The sequence below is a fragment of the Gracilinanus agilis genome, chromosome 6, assembly GCF_016433145.1.
Source record: "Gracilinanus agilis isolate LMUSP501 chromosome 6, AgileGrace, whole genome shotgun sequence".
In the NCBI taxonomy this organism is placed as follows: domain Eukaryota; kingdom Metazoa; phylum Chordata; class Mammalia; order Didelphimorphia; family Didelphidae; genus Gracilinanus; species Gracilinanus agilis.
In genome coordinates, this window is record NC_058135.1 from 74873760 (window position 1) to 74891113 (window position 17354).

Consider the following 17354-nt stretch of genomic DNA (forward strand, 5'->3'; position numbering starts at 1 on the left):
AAGGCTTTGGAGACCAACTCTATCCAATACTCCAAGCTTTCTTTTCTTTTTTTCCCCTCAAAAATACTGTAATCACTACATATATCTCTTTTCTTCTAATTGCTCTTACTACCTTTATATCTTCCATTTAGCAGCTTCTATCAATGAGTGCATGGATGGAGGTCAATCCAGGTCTGAAGCTGACTAGCTCTGCTACTAATCACAGTTTCTTACAACATGCCACTGGCTACATTCCATTGGAGAGCCTATTTGTGACCAAGGTGCAAACAAAACCCAGCAGGGGTTCTCCACCTCCATTTCCCCACTATCACTTGACTAGGTTATATAAAAATGTTGAACACACCTTTGGCTACTTATACAACAAATACTGTGTATTCCTTTCTAAGGAGATTACAAGGAAGGTACTATTCCTTCCAAATAAGTTTGCAGCTACTGGCAGAAAGCTCAAATTGATATTTAAAAGCTAAAAGTGTGTGCATATATTACATATGTTAATAAACGCACGCAGATATATACATCTGAACTGGGGGAAACAGAGGAGTTACTGAAAAATATTGTTGTATGACATATATATATATAAACACTGTATTAATTTGAAAATTTCCTGTTTTGATTCCTACCACCTACATCTGTGTTAGCTCTCCTTTCTTTCTTTACATTGTAAAACTCTAAGCATGTTAGAAGACAACCTATAGTAGTTATGTGACTAAGGTTTAAAATATTACAGTCGAAATGTTAATTACATTTCACCCCTAGTCCCTACCCTCCACCAAAACCACATGCAAAAAACCCTCTTTTCCCACCTATTTCCAAACCAGGACAACTACACTCTGGGTCACCCTCCTCACCTCCCTCCCCCTAGAAGCTTAGTTTTGTGCCGGGAACTCTGGACCATGGCAGGTGAGCATCCTCTCCAGCACACCTCCTCACAAAGCTTTCTTTCAAGGTGCTTTCACCTTCACCCAAGAGAATGTAAAAGCTCCTTGAGGGCCGGGGCTCTCTTGCTTACTTATATCTGTATCCCAAGTTTAGAACAATACCTAGAACAGGGTATTTAATAGATGCTTTATTCATTCAGATATGATGCCACTGTACCTTTCACAGGAGACGAAAATATAATTAAAAAGACAGTCCTATCTAATCTACTTAATCAATTTCATCCCAATTAAATTACCAAAAGATATTTTATTGAAATAGAAAAATAATAACAAAATTCATTTAGAAGAATAAAAGGTCAAGAATATCAAGGGAATTGATGAAAAAAATGTAGAAAGGAAAACTAGCAGCATAAGATTTTTGGAAAAGAATTTAATTAAATTTTGTTTTATTTTCAGATCCATGTTCTCGTCCTCCTCTCCCCTAAATTGAGAAAGCAGCAGGACCAGACTTTAAATGGTATTATAAAGTAGTAATTGTCAAAACTATATGGTACTGACTAAGAAAAAGAAAAGTAGATCAGTGGAACAGAGCAGACATAACAACAAACATGTTTAACAAAAGCAGAGACCAGGGGCAGCTGGGTAGAGCTCAGTGGATTGAGAGCCAGGCCTAGAGACAGGAGGTCCTAGGTTCAAATCTGGCCTCAGACACTTCCCAGCCGTGTGACCCTGGGCAAGTCACTTGACCCCCACTGCCTACCCTTACCACTCTTCTGCCTTGGAGCCAATACATAGTATTGACTCGAAGACTGAAGGTAAGGGTTTAAAAAAAACAAAAACCAAAAAAACGAAGACCTAAGCTTTTGTGATAATAAGTCACTATAATTGGTAAAAACTGTTGGGAAAACTGGAAAGCAGTCTGGCTGAAATTATAGATCAAATATCTTACACCACTTACCTAGGTAAAATTAAAATGGATACATGACTAGGAATAATGGGAGACAGTGCGCAAATGAGAACAGAGAACATATTACCTATCAGATTTATGGAAAGGAGAAGAATTTTTAAACAAAGGACTGAAAACATTATGAGATATAAAATGGATAATTTTGAATTCAATTAAAAGGTTTTTTTGTATAAATAAAACAAATGTAGGCAAGATTAGAGGGAAAGCAGTGTAATGGGGAGGGGTGGAAAATTATAAATGGTTTCTTGGATAGAGATCTCATATCTATAATAGAGAGTTTTGTCAAATTTATAAGCATATGAGTCATTCCCCAACTGATAAATGGTCAAAGAACATGAACAGACAGTTTTTGGAGAGAGAGATCAAAGCTATATATAAGTACATGAAAAAATGCCCTAAATCAATATGATTAAAGAAATGCACATCAAAACAATTCTGAGATACAATACCTCACACCTATCAGACTGACTAAAATAAAAGGACAAAATGACAAATGTTGGAAGGGATGTGGAAAAATAAAGGTACTAATACACTGTTGGTGGAACTGTGAACTGATCCAATCATTTTTGAGAGCAATTTGGAAATATGCTCAAAGAATTATAAAACTGTGTATGTATATCCTTGGGCCCAGAAATACCACTCTCAGGTTTATTTCCTAACATGATCAGGTAAAAAGGAAAAGAACCTGTATATTCTAAAGTATTTATGGCAGTTCTCTTTGTGGTGGCAAAGTCTTGGAAACTGAGGGGATACCCATCAATTGAGGGATGGCTAAACAAACGATGGCATATGATTATGATGGCATATTATTGTGTTATAAGAAATGTTGAGCAGATTAATTTTTTTTTTTACTGGAAAGACCTACAGGAAAGTATTAAAAGCAAAAAGAGTAGACCATTATATAAAGTAACAGAAATATTGTTTGAAAAAAAATTGTTTTTCTCCCTCCAGAATAACTGATAAATAGGAACAAGTAAGACAGTTTTTTATATACATATATATTTTTTTGTCAAATAATTCCTTCTCTAATGCGGGAAAGGGAGGGAGGGAGTTACCTAGGAATTTTATTGTAACAAATACATTTGAAATGTAAAAAAAAAGGAATTTAAATAAATAGAGGACACATACAAGGACATGGAAATAGGAAGATGAGTTCAAATTGGCCACAAAGGATAATTGAGGTCCTAGAAAAGTCACTTAATTTCTGTATGCCTCTGTTTCCCCATCTATAAAGTGGGGGATAATAATAGCAGCCACTCCCCAGGATTACTGTGAGAATCAATCAAACGAAATATTAATTGTTGAGCTCAGTACAGTAAGCTCTAGGTAAATGTTAGCTATTAGGTTAACAAATTATTTAAATATATTTTCTGTAGAAGGCTTCTTTCTGAGAATGGTAACTAGCTGATCAAACAGAAATGCATTTAGTTCATTAAAAAAAACAGAAATGCATTTAGTTCATTAAAAACTACAAAGGCAGGAAAATAGGACAGTGAGACAAATAAACCCTCTTCTTTCACTGATCGTTCCCCTGCACCCACTCTCTGCTCCCCCCTTCTCATGCTGGTGGGGATCCAAAGGGCTTTAACACTAACTTCAACAACAATGGCAATAACAGCTTCATCAACGGCCCCTGTCACCATCAATAATATTATGTATTGCCACCATGTCTGGCCCAGGAAAAATCATCTTTTGGTAATGGTACGCAGTATCTACCATCACTGGGCTTTGCAAAGGTCTGCCTGCACACACACTGAGCAAACCTTACTCCACTTATCTCAGTACCGAGGCACAGGGAACCTAAGCTCTCATAATTAAAGCTAAAAAGAGGTTTAGCCATTGTACCATTTTGCTATATAATAATATCTGTAATTATATAGAACTATGATATAAACTGTATAGTAAGTAATAGCAATAGCTAGCATTTTTAATAGTGCTCTAAGATTTGCAAAGTACTTTACAAATATTATCTCATTTTATCCTCACAATAACCCTGGAAGGAAGTGCTAATATTATTTCTATTTTACAGATAAAGAAACTAAGACAAACATTAAATCATGTAGCAAGTAAATGTATGAGGGTGAATTTGAACTCCTATCTTCCTGATTCCAGGATTGGTGCTTTATCTACAGTATCTAAAAACCTATAGTCTTTCTTCCCAAAACGAAAATTTTTCTTAAATATTATCTTTTTCAGAAATTGGCAAAACATCAAAATAAATCATTAATTTGTTAATTTTAATCAAAATAAATAATCTTATTTAGGTGCAGGTAAAGCGAGGTTGCTCAGTGGTTAGGGCACCAGGCCTGGAAGACCTAAAGCTGAAATCCAGCCTTAGACATGTATTATCCGTGTGACTTTGTGCAAGTCACTTAACCCCATTTGCCTCAATTTCCTCATCTGTAAAATGAGCTGGATAAAGAAATGGCAAACTACTTCAAATTAGTCTAAAATGGGGACACAACCAAAATGACTGAACAACAAATTATTAGATAACTTAATAATAATGATTAACATTTTAATATCACTTACTATGTTCAAGGTATTGTGCTAAGTGCTTTATAATTGTTATCTCATTTGAGCCACACAACAACCTTGGGATGTGGGGGCTATTATTATCCCCATTTTAGAGTCCTCATCATGTCTCTGTGTGTCTCTGTGTCTCTCCCTGTCACAAAGACACAGATATATCCACACCCCTCAAACTCATTTACCTCAATGACTTTCCACAGTACTACTATGAAGGCAACTCCCAAATGTTTACCTCCAAATCTAATCTTTCTTCTGAGCTCCATCTCTCTTCATGCTAGGATCCTTCTACCTACCTGATTCTCATTAGTATATCAAACTGAACTTGTCCAAAAGTAAATCTGGTATCTCCTTTCTGCTCCTTCAAACATTCTCTTCAGTTAAGAGTTTTTGTATTTGTTCGAGACACCTCCCCATCTCCCATGCTTGCAATTCTGAGGTTATCTTTGTTTCTTCCCTTTCCCACACATCTCCTATTTAATTGCCTAACATGTCCTCTTTATCTCTGAACTGTCTCTTGCATCCTTCTTCTCCTCTTCATCAAGATTCTCACCAGTCTAGGAGATTTCTTACTGGACTACCACAATAGCTCCCCCTTCAGTTCCTCAGGCCTACAATCTTTCCCTACTCTGATTCATCCTTTCCTACCATTGTCAGAATAAACTGTCCCACTGGAGCAATTAGCATTTCCCTTTTGGTCCTACTAAATTTCCACTAGCCTTTAAAACCAATCTTAAATTTAGTCTTTTGCTCGCCCTCCTCATCTCACTCATCCCCCTTTTGAGAACAACTGAACAAATTATGGTACAGGAATGTAATGGAATACTATTTAAGCTATTAAGAAATGAAGAAATGTTTTCAGAGAAACCTGGAAGACTTGTGTGGACTAATACAGAAAAAAATGCACAGAACCAGGAATACAATGCATTCTGGAATAAAAAAATTTAAAGGCAATTTTGAAAGAATTAAGAATGCTCAACACTGCATCAATAAATCATGATTCCAGAGAACTAATGAAAAATTTTGATCAGTTCTTAAAGAGAAGTGATGAACTAATTATGAGGAATGAGACAGACATTTTTGATATGGCTAGTGTGATCATTTTATTTCACTAACCTCATATACTACAAAGTTTCTCCACACCCTACCATGTTTTCTCTCTCTCTCTCTCTCTCTCTCTCTCTCTCTCTCTCTCTCAATGGTGCCAGAGAGAAGGTTAAATGCATGATAGTTTTCAAAAAATTAAATATCAAGTGCCTAGAGTTACTATGTCTAAAAAATAGGGATTCCTAGTTGTAAATGTATATTTATTTGGACTTGTTAATGCTTAAAACTAAATTAATAATACTTTTTTCAAATAATTAAGAAATCTATTATATAAAAGAATGGAGGAAAAATTCTACCTCTTCCAAGAACCATTCCCCTTAAATGTCATATAACACTTTGTTGTCAAACTTTTCTATGTTCTCAACCATGTCATTTTACTTATTTGCTATTTATACATCACAAGCCCCTACGAGATTTTTAATTTCTTGGGGAAAGAAACAATGTCCCATTTAAATGTTCTGTCTTTCCCAGCAGTTTAATATAGAGTTCTATATGAAGTATGTGCTTTTAAAATATTTTCTGCATTGTACTAAAGTATCATGACAAACTGCTCCTGGAAAGCTCACTAGCTAATAAAATAATAGTGATACCATTTCCATAACACTTTAAGGTTTGAAAAGCACTGTATATGAATTGCCTCATTTGATTCTCACAACCACCCTAATAGGTTATTATAATCCCCATTTTACAGATCAGGAAATTGATGAGACAGATTAAGTGACTTGCCCAGGATGACATAGCTATTAAGTTTCTGATGGAGGATTTGAACTCAGGTCTACATGATTTCAAGTCCAGAACTCTTTATCCACTGTACCATCCAGCTATCTTGTAACTAATGTTACCCAGGAAGCTAGGGATCTGTCTTTAGCTCCTACTTGCTCCAACATGTATAACATGGTCTTCACAACAGAACTTGTGAGACTAACTATACACATGCTCTTCAGTCTACAAAATGAAGCAGACAGGAAATGTGCTATCCTTCTCAGAACCCCTGATAGAACACACCTGCTCGCTTCAGTGTGCCTGGTTTATTATTGACTCCAGTTAACCTGACACCAAGAGAGTGGTAAAGGTTGAGTGTGTTTTAATGACTAATCAGATAGCTAAACAAAAATTATTTTTAAACGTTTTGAATTCCTGAAACATGCCTTTGGGAAACAGTCCTGAAATCTGATGAGGCTTAGAGGACGGTTTGTTTCAGATATGTGAATCTGGAACCAATTATTACTTCAGAATAGCTTAATGAAGATCCTTTAGAAAATGTACTTTAGATACTTTAGAAAAGTATCTTGTAGCCTGGGAGAGGAGGCCACCTAGATCAGAAAATAAACATGCTTGGACAATTCCAAAAAAGGTCCACTTTCTGCTACACTAGAGTATAGAGAATCAAAAGGTCATAGGACTTTGGAGAAAGATTGTGGAACATATCTAACCCAATCGCCTTTTTTTATGCAGAGGAGTTTAATGACTCACTCAAGGTTACACAGGTAGTAAATTCAGGTCTACAGATCACAAAGGAGGTGGGAAATAGCAATGGCAAGATTTGGCTGGGCTGCTCTGATTTCAAAACCAGTTCAGAATCAGAACCTCTCCACTATACCATATTCACAGAAAGTTCAAATATTACCTCTGGGGGTATGGCAGCAGTGGAGACAGGAAGCTCATACAAAAGAAAGGGACACAAGAAATTTTCCTTTAAGATACCTTTCAGCACTTAAAGTTCTCTTTCTCCATTGATAATCAAGCAGAAAGCCTCATACAGTGGTAGCTATTTCATTAAGATTTGTTGCATCCATTTCAGTTGGTATACAGTAAATTTGTAGGTTGGGGCATTTAAAGGCTACAATAGCCAATGATTAAATCTGGTCCACATTTTCTCCAAAATGCTGCAAGATTAAATAGTTTCAGTTTCCAGGCTAGAAAGGCAGCCAGATGTTATGGGTCTATGGGAAAAAGGAGTGGAATCAACACTAAAATGTTTATGGAGATGGGTTCAGAAACATTAGAGAATAAAATGTCATGACCACCTGAGATGTTTATTCCTCAGGATTCTGATACATAATATGTGAGTTCTCGAAAGCTCTGGAGGGAACATGTAAAGAGATATTCAAGGACAGGAGGTAGGGATTAAAGAAAGATGTTAAGCCAGGCAATGAATTCTTTGAGAGATTGACCATCCCTCCTAGTACCACTGATGACTTCTTCACTTTGCTATTCTCTCCTCCCTTCACTTCTAAGACCCTACACTCTCCCCTACTTCTCCCACCTCTCTGACTGATTCTTCTGTTTCTTCTTATTCTTCTTCCCAGTACCTTGTGGGTTAGAGGCAGGGGGATATGCCCCTAAAACTTCTCTTTCCTATATATAATCCCTCTAATACCTCTATTTTTCACTATCAGAGAATACATCACTAGCCCTGTTGCTTGCTGTATACAAATATCAGAACTCCATTTCCAAACACATTGCCCATTTTGTAGATACCAAAAACATCTTAACCACTTGGGCAAAACAGTATCTTTTTACCATAAAACTATCCTTCTGAATTATTTATTTCTATAGACAGATCCACTGTTCACAAAGTCACATTCCAAAACTCTTCTCACTCCTTCATCTTTCAGATCCTAAGTCCAGTTAATTCCACCTCCTCCACTCCCATCCCCAGCTTTCTCCCAACAACCATCCTAGTGCAGGTCCTCATTACCTCTTCTCTGAACAAGGACAACAGCATCCTAACAGACTCTAGGACTCCACTCTCTCTTCCAAAATTATCCTTCTAAAAAAGATTTAAAATAATTTAAATGCGTCTAGATTTAAAAATGAAAGAAAGATGGGAATGGTTAGTGTTGTAGGGATTATGGGAAAATACATTTTAGTGCATTCTTGATGGAACTGTTAATCAATATAACCATTATGGTAAATGTTTTGGAAGTATACAAATAAAGTGGCTAAAATGACCAAACCCTTTGAACCAGGGATTCCATTACTAGGCATATACCCCACAGGGACCACTGATAAGAAGAAAGTCCCCCCAAAATATTTATAAACACCTTTTATAATAACAAAAATTGGAAACAAAGTAGATTCCCATCAACTGGAGAATATCTAAAAAAGCTGACACATGAATGTAATGGAATATTATTGTGGTTTAAGAATTGATGCATATGATGAATACAGAGAAGCATGGAAATATCTAAATGAATTGATACAGAACCAAGTAAACAATACACATAGTAACTATATAAATGGAAAAAAATCAAAAGTGAATGTTATAAAATTAGAAAGGACAAAAGCATGGCTCAAAAGAAGGGATATGACGATGTATTATATAAAGACTGCTTTGAGCAAAGCTGGTCTTAGCTGTATCCAAGGGAGGGAGAAAAAAACAAAAAGTACCTGACATTTGGTCCATAAGGACTATAACATTCTACACCCACTGCACAGTGGGAAAGTCCACAAATATTGAACACTGCACATATTTCTGCACTTTCTTTGTGTAGGGAACCATTATGCAAATTTTTCCTCTTTTTTTTATCTTTTATTAAAAGCATGACATTGGTAAGAGGAGAGATACTAGAGAAAACTATGACAATATTTTTTAAAAATTGACCAACAAAAAAGTATTCTGAAAAATAGCTCTGCCTAGAAAAAAATATTAAACAAATAACTGTCCAAACTATGATACATATTTGTATAATCAATCCATGAAGCAGGTTATTTTGGCATATATATACTGAAAGATTTTACAAATAGCTGATAGTATTGGTTCATAATTGAACAAGAAAAAAGACAAGCCCTGCCTGAGACAAAGGTCCTTTCAGGGAGACTGATTGCTCCAGTATGACTATGAAGTTTGAAAAATTCTAACAGTGAGTCAATCAAAAATGAATGAAGAGGGGGCAGCTGGGTAGCTCAGTGGATTGAGAGTCAGGCCTAGAGACGGGAGGTCCTAGGTTCAAGTCTAGTCTCAGACACTTCCCAGCTGTGTGATCCTGGGCAAGTCACTTGACCCCCATTGCCCACCCTTACCACTCTTCCACCTATGAGCCAATACACAGAAGTTAAGGGTTTAAAAAAATGAGAAGAAGTGAAGAGTTTGTAACACAGACCCAACCAAACACTGTGCAAGTGAAATACAGTAAATGATGCCAGCCAACCAACAGCAGATATAACCAGGAAAAGAGGTGGATCAGTCAGATAACTGAGAGTAAGAGAGAAACAACAGACAAGCCCCATGCTCCTCTGTAGTGGTATCAAACTCAAAGAGGAAACAGATCCCTGGGGCCTCATCTTAACTTAGAAATCCACAAATGAGCATTACCTATGTTGTACTGCAATTTAAAACGTTGGTAAGCATTTCTCAATTCCATTTTAATCTGATTCGGGCCACTTAAGACTCCTCAATTGCTCTGAGTTTGATGTCTACTAGTATCCATGAAATGTCAAGATCCCCAGAGGATAGTCCCCAGAATGTTAGGTTATACTCCCTAGGGGCTATATGTCAGATGCTTTCTGGCTCCACCCCCCTACTAAAACCAGCTTGGTACAAGCTATCTTTATGTCACACCATCATATGACAGTCAAACATTCAAAGAAAGAGAAAGAATTTCTTTGTTTAGCTTCCAATGTCATCTTGCAACAAATAAGAAATTTTTATAAATCATATGAAAGTATCACAAAATAACATGTTCCAAATTCTGCCAGGTATTATAACTGGAAAAACAAATTAAAACTCCTGTAGCTTAAGTGCTTTAATATTTATCTAGCAACAATCTTCTATTAATCCTCCTCAATTCCTAATCAATACATAATTATTTGAGAAGGCTGAAGTATTCTGCAAAAAAGAAAATCTAGTTAAAAACTCTCATTCTCCAACAATAACCAAATTATTCCACAAATCAAAAAGTATTCTGGTCTTTTCAAATTCTAAATTTTCTCTAAAGGTTCTTTTCTCCAAAACCACTCTGATGGTTAATAATTGTTTCAGTCCTTGATAGCTCTAGTCTCCACAAAGTTTGTTCTGTCCTTGGTTGGTATTCTATTTGCCTCCTATTATCTAATCTCAATAGCTTTTAGAAATTTCCTAAATTATCCCTATTAACAATCTATTTCCTAAACAAACCAGAAAAAAGTCACCCTTCATGTCACTTTGCCCTGATAATACCTGGTTTGAACATATCACTTACTGCACATTCTTCTAAGTCCAAAACAAATGAATAAACAGAATACAATATTCCCCCAAATCAAACAAGCAATGCACCATATTTTCTTTTATCCTACTCCATGAAAATTCTCAATGTTTTTCTTAATAAAAGAATTATTTATGAACATGCCCCAATTAAAACTTTCACTGGGGGTGGAGGGGTGATGCTATAGACCTGAAAAACAAATCAGCTAAATCAGAGCATCTCTAAGGATTCGATTTTGATATATATCCAATAGCAAGAAAAAATAAATTCTAAATGTTATTACTAATGACAGGAAAAGTGTTGCTTGAATTTATTCTTGAGACATCTGGGCTCCTTCTAGACTAATGACCCATTGGCTGAGGGGTTCATGGATAGATTTCAGATGGTATGTTAGCTTGTAAGCAACCTTACTTGTTTGCATCTTACATTCTATGTACTTTACGCATTTAAAAGCATTATTCTATGAGAGGTCCATAGGTCTGGCAAGTCTACCAAAGGAGTCCACGGCATAAAAACCTTAAGGCTTTATTAAAAAAGAAGGTTTACTCAGGTTCATACGGAGAGTCAAGAGTCCTAATGGAGCAAGAAGTAAGGACTTCTGAATTATGAGTCTTGTTATTCTATATCATTTGCTTCTCCAAAAAAAAATGAAAATATTTTAGATCATAAACTCAGAAAATTGATTAGTTATATCTTTAGGCACCTAAACTAAAACAATAATACTGGAACTAATTTAGAATTTGGTTTATATAGCATTATAGAATTATAACTTGATTTTGGCTTTAGCCTAATTAAGAAAAACATTTCATTATGCTAAATTTTTCTTGTTTTATTTTTTCAGCTTAAAAAGCTGATAATTTTTTTCAAAGAAGAATTTAGGAATTATGCCATGACTAAATGACTTTAATTTAGTAATGTTCTTGGCACAATACCTTTTTCATTCATTCCAGTTTAATATAGCCAGCTAATCTTTAGAAAGCAAGATAATATGCACTTGAACACACATATACACAGTAGAACTAAATGACCTCTGAAGTCCTATCAGTTTATGATTCTATGGCAGGCAAATATACCATATATTATTTTCACAGAGATAAATATAACTGAAGAATATATGCTTGCAGGATTATCTCTACAAAGAGAAAGATTGGGTAATCACTTACAAAGTATGATTTCAGGTGCATCTCAATGCCCTATAGTTCCTCAGAATCATCTCCCCTACTGGCCTGACAATTTGGTGATCCCCATTAATATCATTCAACGGTGGTAGCTGCCCTGTTTCTAGAAGGAATTGGACCTGTACTTCCATTGATAAAGTACTATGTAAATTGGTGATCTCATCAGCTCTCATGGGTTCAATTATCATCTCTTTTTTTGATCATTGCTTTTAGGTAGTCCAATAATTCTTAAATTTTCTCTCCTGGATCTATTTTCCAGGTCAGTTTTTTGTTGTTTTTTTTTTCCCCAATGAGATTATTTCACATTTCCTTCTATTTTTCTCATTCTTTTGATTTTGTTTTGTTTGTTGATGTCTTATGAAATCATTAGCTTCCATTTGCCCAATTGTAATTTGTAAGGAATTGTTTCCTTTAGTGTGCTTTTTTATCTCCTTTTCTATTAGGCCAATTCTACTTCTTAAGAAGTTTTTTTCCTTCGGTGAATTTTGGTATCTCTTTTTTCATTTGGCCAATTATACTTTTTAAGGAGTTCTCTTCAGTGGATTTTTGTGCTTCCTTTACAAAAACTGTTGACTCTTTTTTCATTATTTTCTTGCATCACTCTCATTTCTTTTCTCAAAATTTCCTCTACTTGTTTTCTATGATTTTAAAAAATCCTTTCTGAGCTCTTCCAGAAATTATTTTGGGACTTGAAACCAAATCACTTCTTTTTTTTTTCTTTGAGGCTTTGGATATAGCTGTTCTGACTGTTGTCTTTTAAGTTTGTGTTTTGACTTTCTTTGTCACCATAGCAATAGACCTTAGTCTGGGCCCAGGAGGCTTCAAGGCCTGTAACTTTGAAAGAAAATGCCAAGTAGTAACCTTTGAGGCTGGCATCCATAAATGTGACAGTGTTGTATAGGTAACTCCAGATGGGCTGATAAACCACATAAGCCTGTTCTACTGCCCACGCTAGCTGGAAATTTTACCATCTTAAGGACTAATCAGGCAGACTTTCCCCATCGAGGGTCACTATCCTGGGTGGGGCAATGTACTTAAGTAGCAGAGCTCTCCAGCCTATATGGGTACCCTACAGGTCTACTACAGTTTCTGAAAAGAAGCTCAGCTTTTCTTTCTGCCTGATGAATGATGAATGGATTCCTCAAAGTATCTCAGCTGGGTTCCAGCTGGGTGACACAGCCTACCTCCAGAATGAAGTCCACACAGGTAGCAACGTGGCCCTGTGACTCTTTGTTGGCCGCTGTATGAACACACCAAACCCAGACAAGGACTCAGAGCCACATTATGGTATCTTTGATCACCATCGGTGTCTGGTAGATGGCCTTTCTGATACCTCTTCAGCCTTCAGAGACCCAGGCCTAAGCCAGACACTCCATGGTTCACACTGGATATATTCCACTTTGTCGGAAATGGATCTATATTACATGTTGCTTGAGGGTCCCTGTGGCTGACCAGGCCCCAGACTAAACAAATAAGGCCTGTTCCTTCAAATGTCTGGTGTCCTGGAAAAGGCCTTCCTGATGTTTTGCAGATGGTAAAGAGGGCTTGGCCAGTTCTCCTCGGGCAGCAGTGAGAGAGACAAAATGTTCCTGCTGGGCCTCCGTCCTAGGGAGCAAGGATCAGTTGCCACACCCCCGCAGGAGGCCCAAGCTGGATTGTCAGAAGTGTGTAGGCCCTTAGCCTGGGCCTGTCCCTCTTTGCTGTTCTGGTTCTTTCCTTAGTCACAGAGCCCTGCCTCCCTTCTATAGGAAACCAGCAGAGCTCTTAGCCAATGAAAGAAAAAAACCTGGCCCTTTGAGAGCACCTGGCCAGGCTCACTTGCTAGGCTCCACCACAAGCTTTAGGCAATCACCATGCCACTCTTTTCAGAACTAGCTCTTGGAGCCTGTGAATCTTCAGTATTTCGAGGTGATGTGACCTTGACAGGGGTACAGTTGCTGCTCTCTGTCCTCATCTGAGCACAGGCATCACTGTGGCCTGGCCAGCAAAGGGTCCTAGCATCTCCTGACCAGCTGTACAATCCCCTTCCCACACACAGGAAGAGATCTCCAGAAGCTACTGCTGACCACTGAGGCACCAACCTTCAAGGTCCGCCCCTGGCTGCTGGGACGATTGGTCTGGACCAGACAGCATTCCACTTGCCCCACTGGGGCACACTTTTCCTGCACACTTCTAAGTTGTCTGGGGCCAGGAAATTATTCCACTCCATCCTGTTGTTGTTTGTGCTGCACTAGAATTCATTTAGAGGCGTTATTTGAAGGGAAGTTGAAAGAATTCAGGTGAGTCCTTGTTTTTACTCTGCCATCTTGGCTCCACTCCCCCAACTATTATCTCCACAAATGATTTCCAGATCCATCTACTTATCCATGCAGCCACTTCCCTCCCTATCCCTAATTGCTCCAGTCTTCCATCAGCAATCGCCTTTTTAAGCATCTTGACTCAATATCCCACATGCATCTCCACATCAACATGTCAGTATTCTCTCTGGCATCTACCCAACTTAGGACACAGCCAGCATCGCCCAGTCCCTCGGGCCTTGTGTTTTCAGGGTCATCCTGGAATCCTCCCCTCCCACTCACATCACGAGTTACCAAATCGCATTTCTACTTTATCCACATTTGCGGCACTCCTCCCCCAAGTGGGAACAAATTAAATAGTCTTCTGGTTGGTCTTTCTGCCTCCTGGTCTCTTCCCAAACCCAATGGTACCCACTCAGCTTTTCACAGCACTTCATTGCCCCGATGCAGTGCGCTTTTTCTCTATTTGTGATCCATGTCTAGAATTCCCTCCTTCCTCCCCTCTGTCTCTTGGCTTCTTTCAAGACTAAGTCCAAATACCACTTTCTGCAGGTGTTTTCCACTTGCCTGCCCCTCACTGCTGATCTTTCTTTTTGAAATGAGTCCCACGTACACAACCTATGCTGTGAATGATGAATGTATTTGCAAGCTGTCTCCCCCTTTAGGAATGTGAGCTCCCCAAAGACATTTGGTATCTGTAGTGCTAGCACAGAGTGAACACTTCATAGGGGCTTGCTGGATGGACATTCCTGGGACAGCTATGAACTCCATGTGCATCCTTAACTACTGAAAGAAAGGGAGGGAATCAGAATAGGATGGATCAGCAGAAGCTAAGACAATACATAAACAGAAAGGATGAGACATTAATAGCTAAAAGGAAAAATGGCAATGGCCTAAGGTCAGTCTCCAAGAACACGGGATCATCAATGTAGAGCTAGAAGAGATTTGAAATTTAGTCTTAATTCACACAGGAATATATACAGGATGCCCCTGGGGCACAGCTATGAGTGGGAAAAAATGGAATATTCCCCATTATTACTGTTAGAGGAAGGAATACTGAAGACAAGAATGGGTGACTAACAATTCAGCCACCAAAGGGATGAAATGGAACAAGAAAAATAAAATGCTTTTAACAGGGAAGGGAAAGGATGATGGCATATAAGTTCCCCAGTGGCAAGTATTTTTGTCATTATATCTCTGGCACATAGCATGAACTTAATAAATAGTGATAGAGACTCCACATACACAAATCTGGTTATGTCAATCCTCTGTCCAAAACTGATAATGGCTTTCAAATAATGTCAAAGTTCATTTAAAAAATAAAACTAAATGAGAATAAATCTTGTCAGCTGATCTACAAAGGGAAATTTCAGAAGAAGAAACTCCTTCTACCAATTCAGACTGGCAACATTTTTGAAATTTAAAGTCTTACAATGTTGCCTCGAACATTGAGATATTAAATGACTCTCTGAGGGAAAGATGGTAGGTATATATCCCAGGCAGGAATGAAACCATGCTTTTCCTGACTCCAAAGCCAGTTTTCCAATCACTCTTCAACACTCCTTAACATCTTTAGAAAATATCCTTCCCAGTGGACTGAGAGCCAGGCCTAGAGACAGAAGGTCCTAGGTTCAAATCTGGCCTCAGACTCTTCCTAGCTGAGCTGTGTGACCCTGGGCAAGTCACTTGACCCCCATTGCCTTGCTCTTACCACTCTTCTGCCTTGGAACCAATACACAGTAGTGATTCTAAGATGGAAGCCTTCCCACCATCACACACACACACATTCCTTACCTCTCTAGAATTCAGCAAACTCAGGGAAAATATCAAAATGGAAGTTCCTTGAGGGCAGGAACTATTTCATTTTTTCTTTATAAACTAGCCCCTGGAACAATATCTTGCACAAAACAAAACCAAATCACAAAATTGGAAAGGACTTAGGAGACTAACATTTGGTCTAACTCAAGTGTTCAAGACTTAGTTCAACCCAGCTCCAAAACAGTCCCACCTACCTCATACCTAATGAAGAGTCATCCAAGACCTGTTGGGAGACCTCCAATAAGGGGTAGTAATACAATACCTTCTGAAGCAGACCACCCCCTGCCCTTTAGGATAACTCCAATAACTACAAAGCTTTACCTTAAATTTGCTTATTGCCCACTTGCATCATGCCTTTTCTGATGAATGAATGCTATTTGTTTCAACCAAAATCATAGAGAATGCAGCCAAGAGCCCAAAAAAAAAAAAGCAAAAGAGGCTTATGAGTCACAAAAACAAATGGAGCAAAGTGCATCCATGATTGTTCTTCAAGGTCTGTTTTCCCCAGATCCTTGCTCAGGGACAATTTTGTCTTATTTGTACATACTTCTTCCAACTGATTTGATTATCTGCTTTTCAAATCTATACTAGCTAGGAGAAGCAGTAAAATCGGGAGCTGGGAAAAGACTGCTAGAGGCAGCCCCATGGGTAGCAGCAGAATGTGTTCACTGCCAAACAAAACATGTGAAAAATAATGTCTTAAACTGCAAAATGCAGATATCATGAGGGAACAAAAGGCAGGGCACCTTGAGGTGATAGACTGGCAAGCAAAAGTTTAAACTGATTAAAAGAAGAGCTGAGTTAGAGTCAGAAGACTTGGGTTTGAGCACCAGGTCAGATACTCACAAATATGTGGTGCTATATCTGAGTCTTAATTTTCTTACCCGAAAAACGGGGATAATATAAACATTCCCCTACGCCTCATTACAGTTGTTGTGTTTTAGCTCCATGTAAATTTTCAACACATCCTTGCATAAGGACAAGTGACTACTATTGGGGACACTAAACGATAACTCTAGTCCAACTATCAACAATATGGAATTAGGTCTTGATCAGTGATACATGTAAAACCCAGGGGAATTGTACATCGGCTAAGGGGGGGGGGGGAGTTAGGGAGGTTTGGGGGGAGAGGACATGAAACATGTAACTATGGGAAAATATTCAAAATAAAAAATTTAAATTAAAAAAAAAAGGATGAGTGAGCCATGACTGAGAGAAAAGTAGTGTGGTAGTGTGAAGATAGGTTAGATTTGAGAGTAGGAAACCTGCTTGTGAATCCTGGAGGGAATTTCCGGCTTGGGTAGAAATAAAGGAGAGGGAAAAGAAGCAGCATTTATTATGTACTACTATGCACCAGATACAGTACTAATTAAGTGCTTTGCAATTATCTCATT

General features: G+C 37.8%; 1 protein-coding gene and 1 pseudogene across 1 annotated transcript in view; one reads left to right on the forward strand and one right to left on the reverse strand.

Moving 5' to 3' along the window:
- The window catches only part of UGT8 (UDP glycosyltransferase 8), a 102591-nt gene that overhangs the window by 66419 nt on the left and 18818 nt on the right, over nucleotides 1-17354 (reverse strand). The gene's annotated exons all lie outside the window — the stretch shown is intronic.
- LOC123252278 lies at nucleotides 894-13366 on the forward strand (annotated as a pseudogene).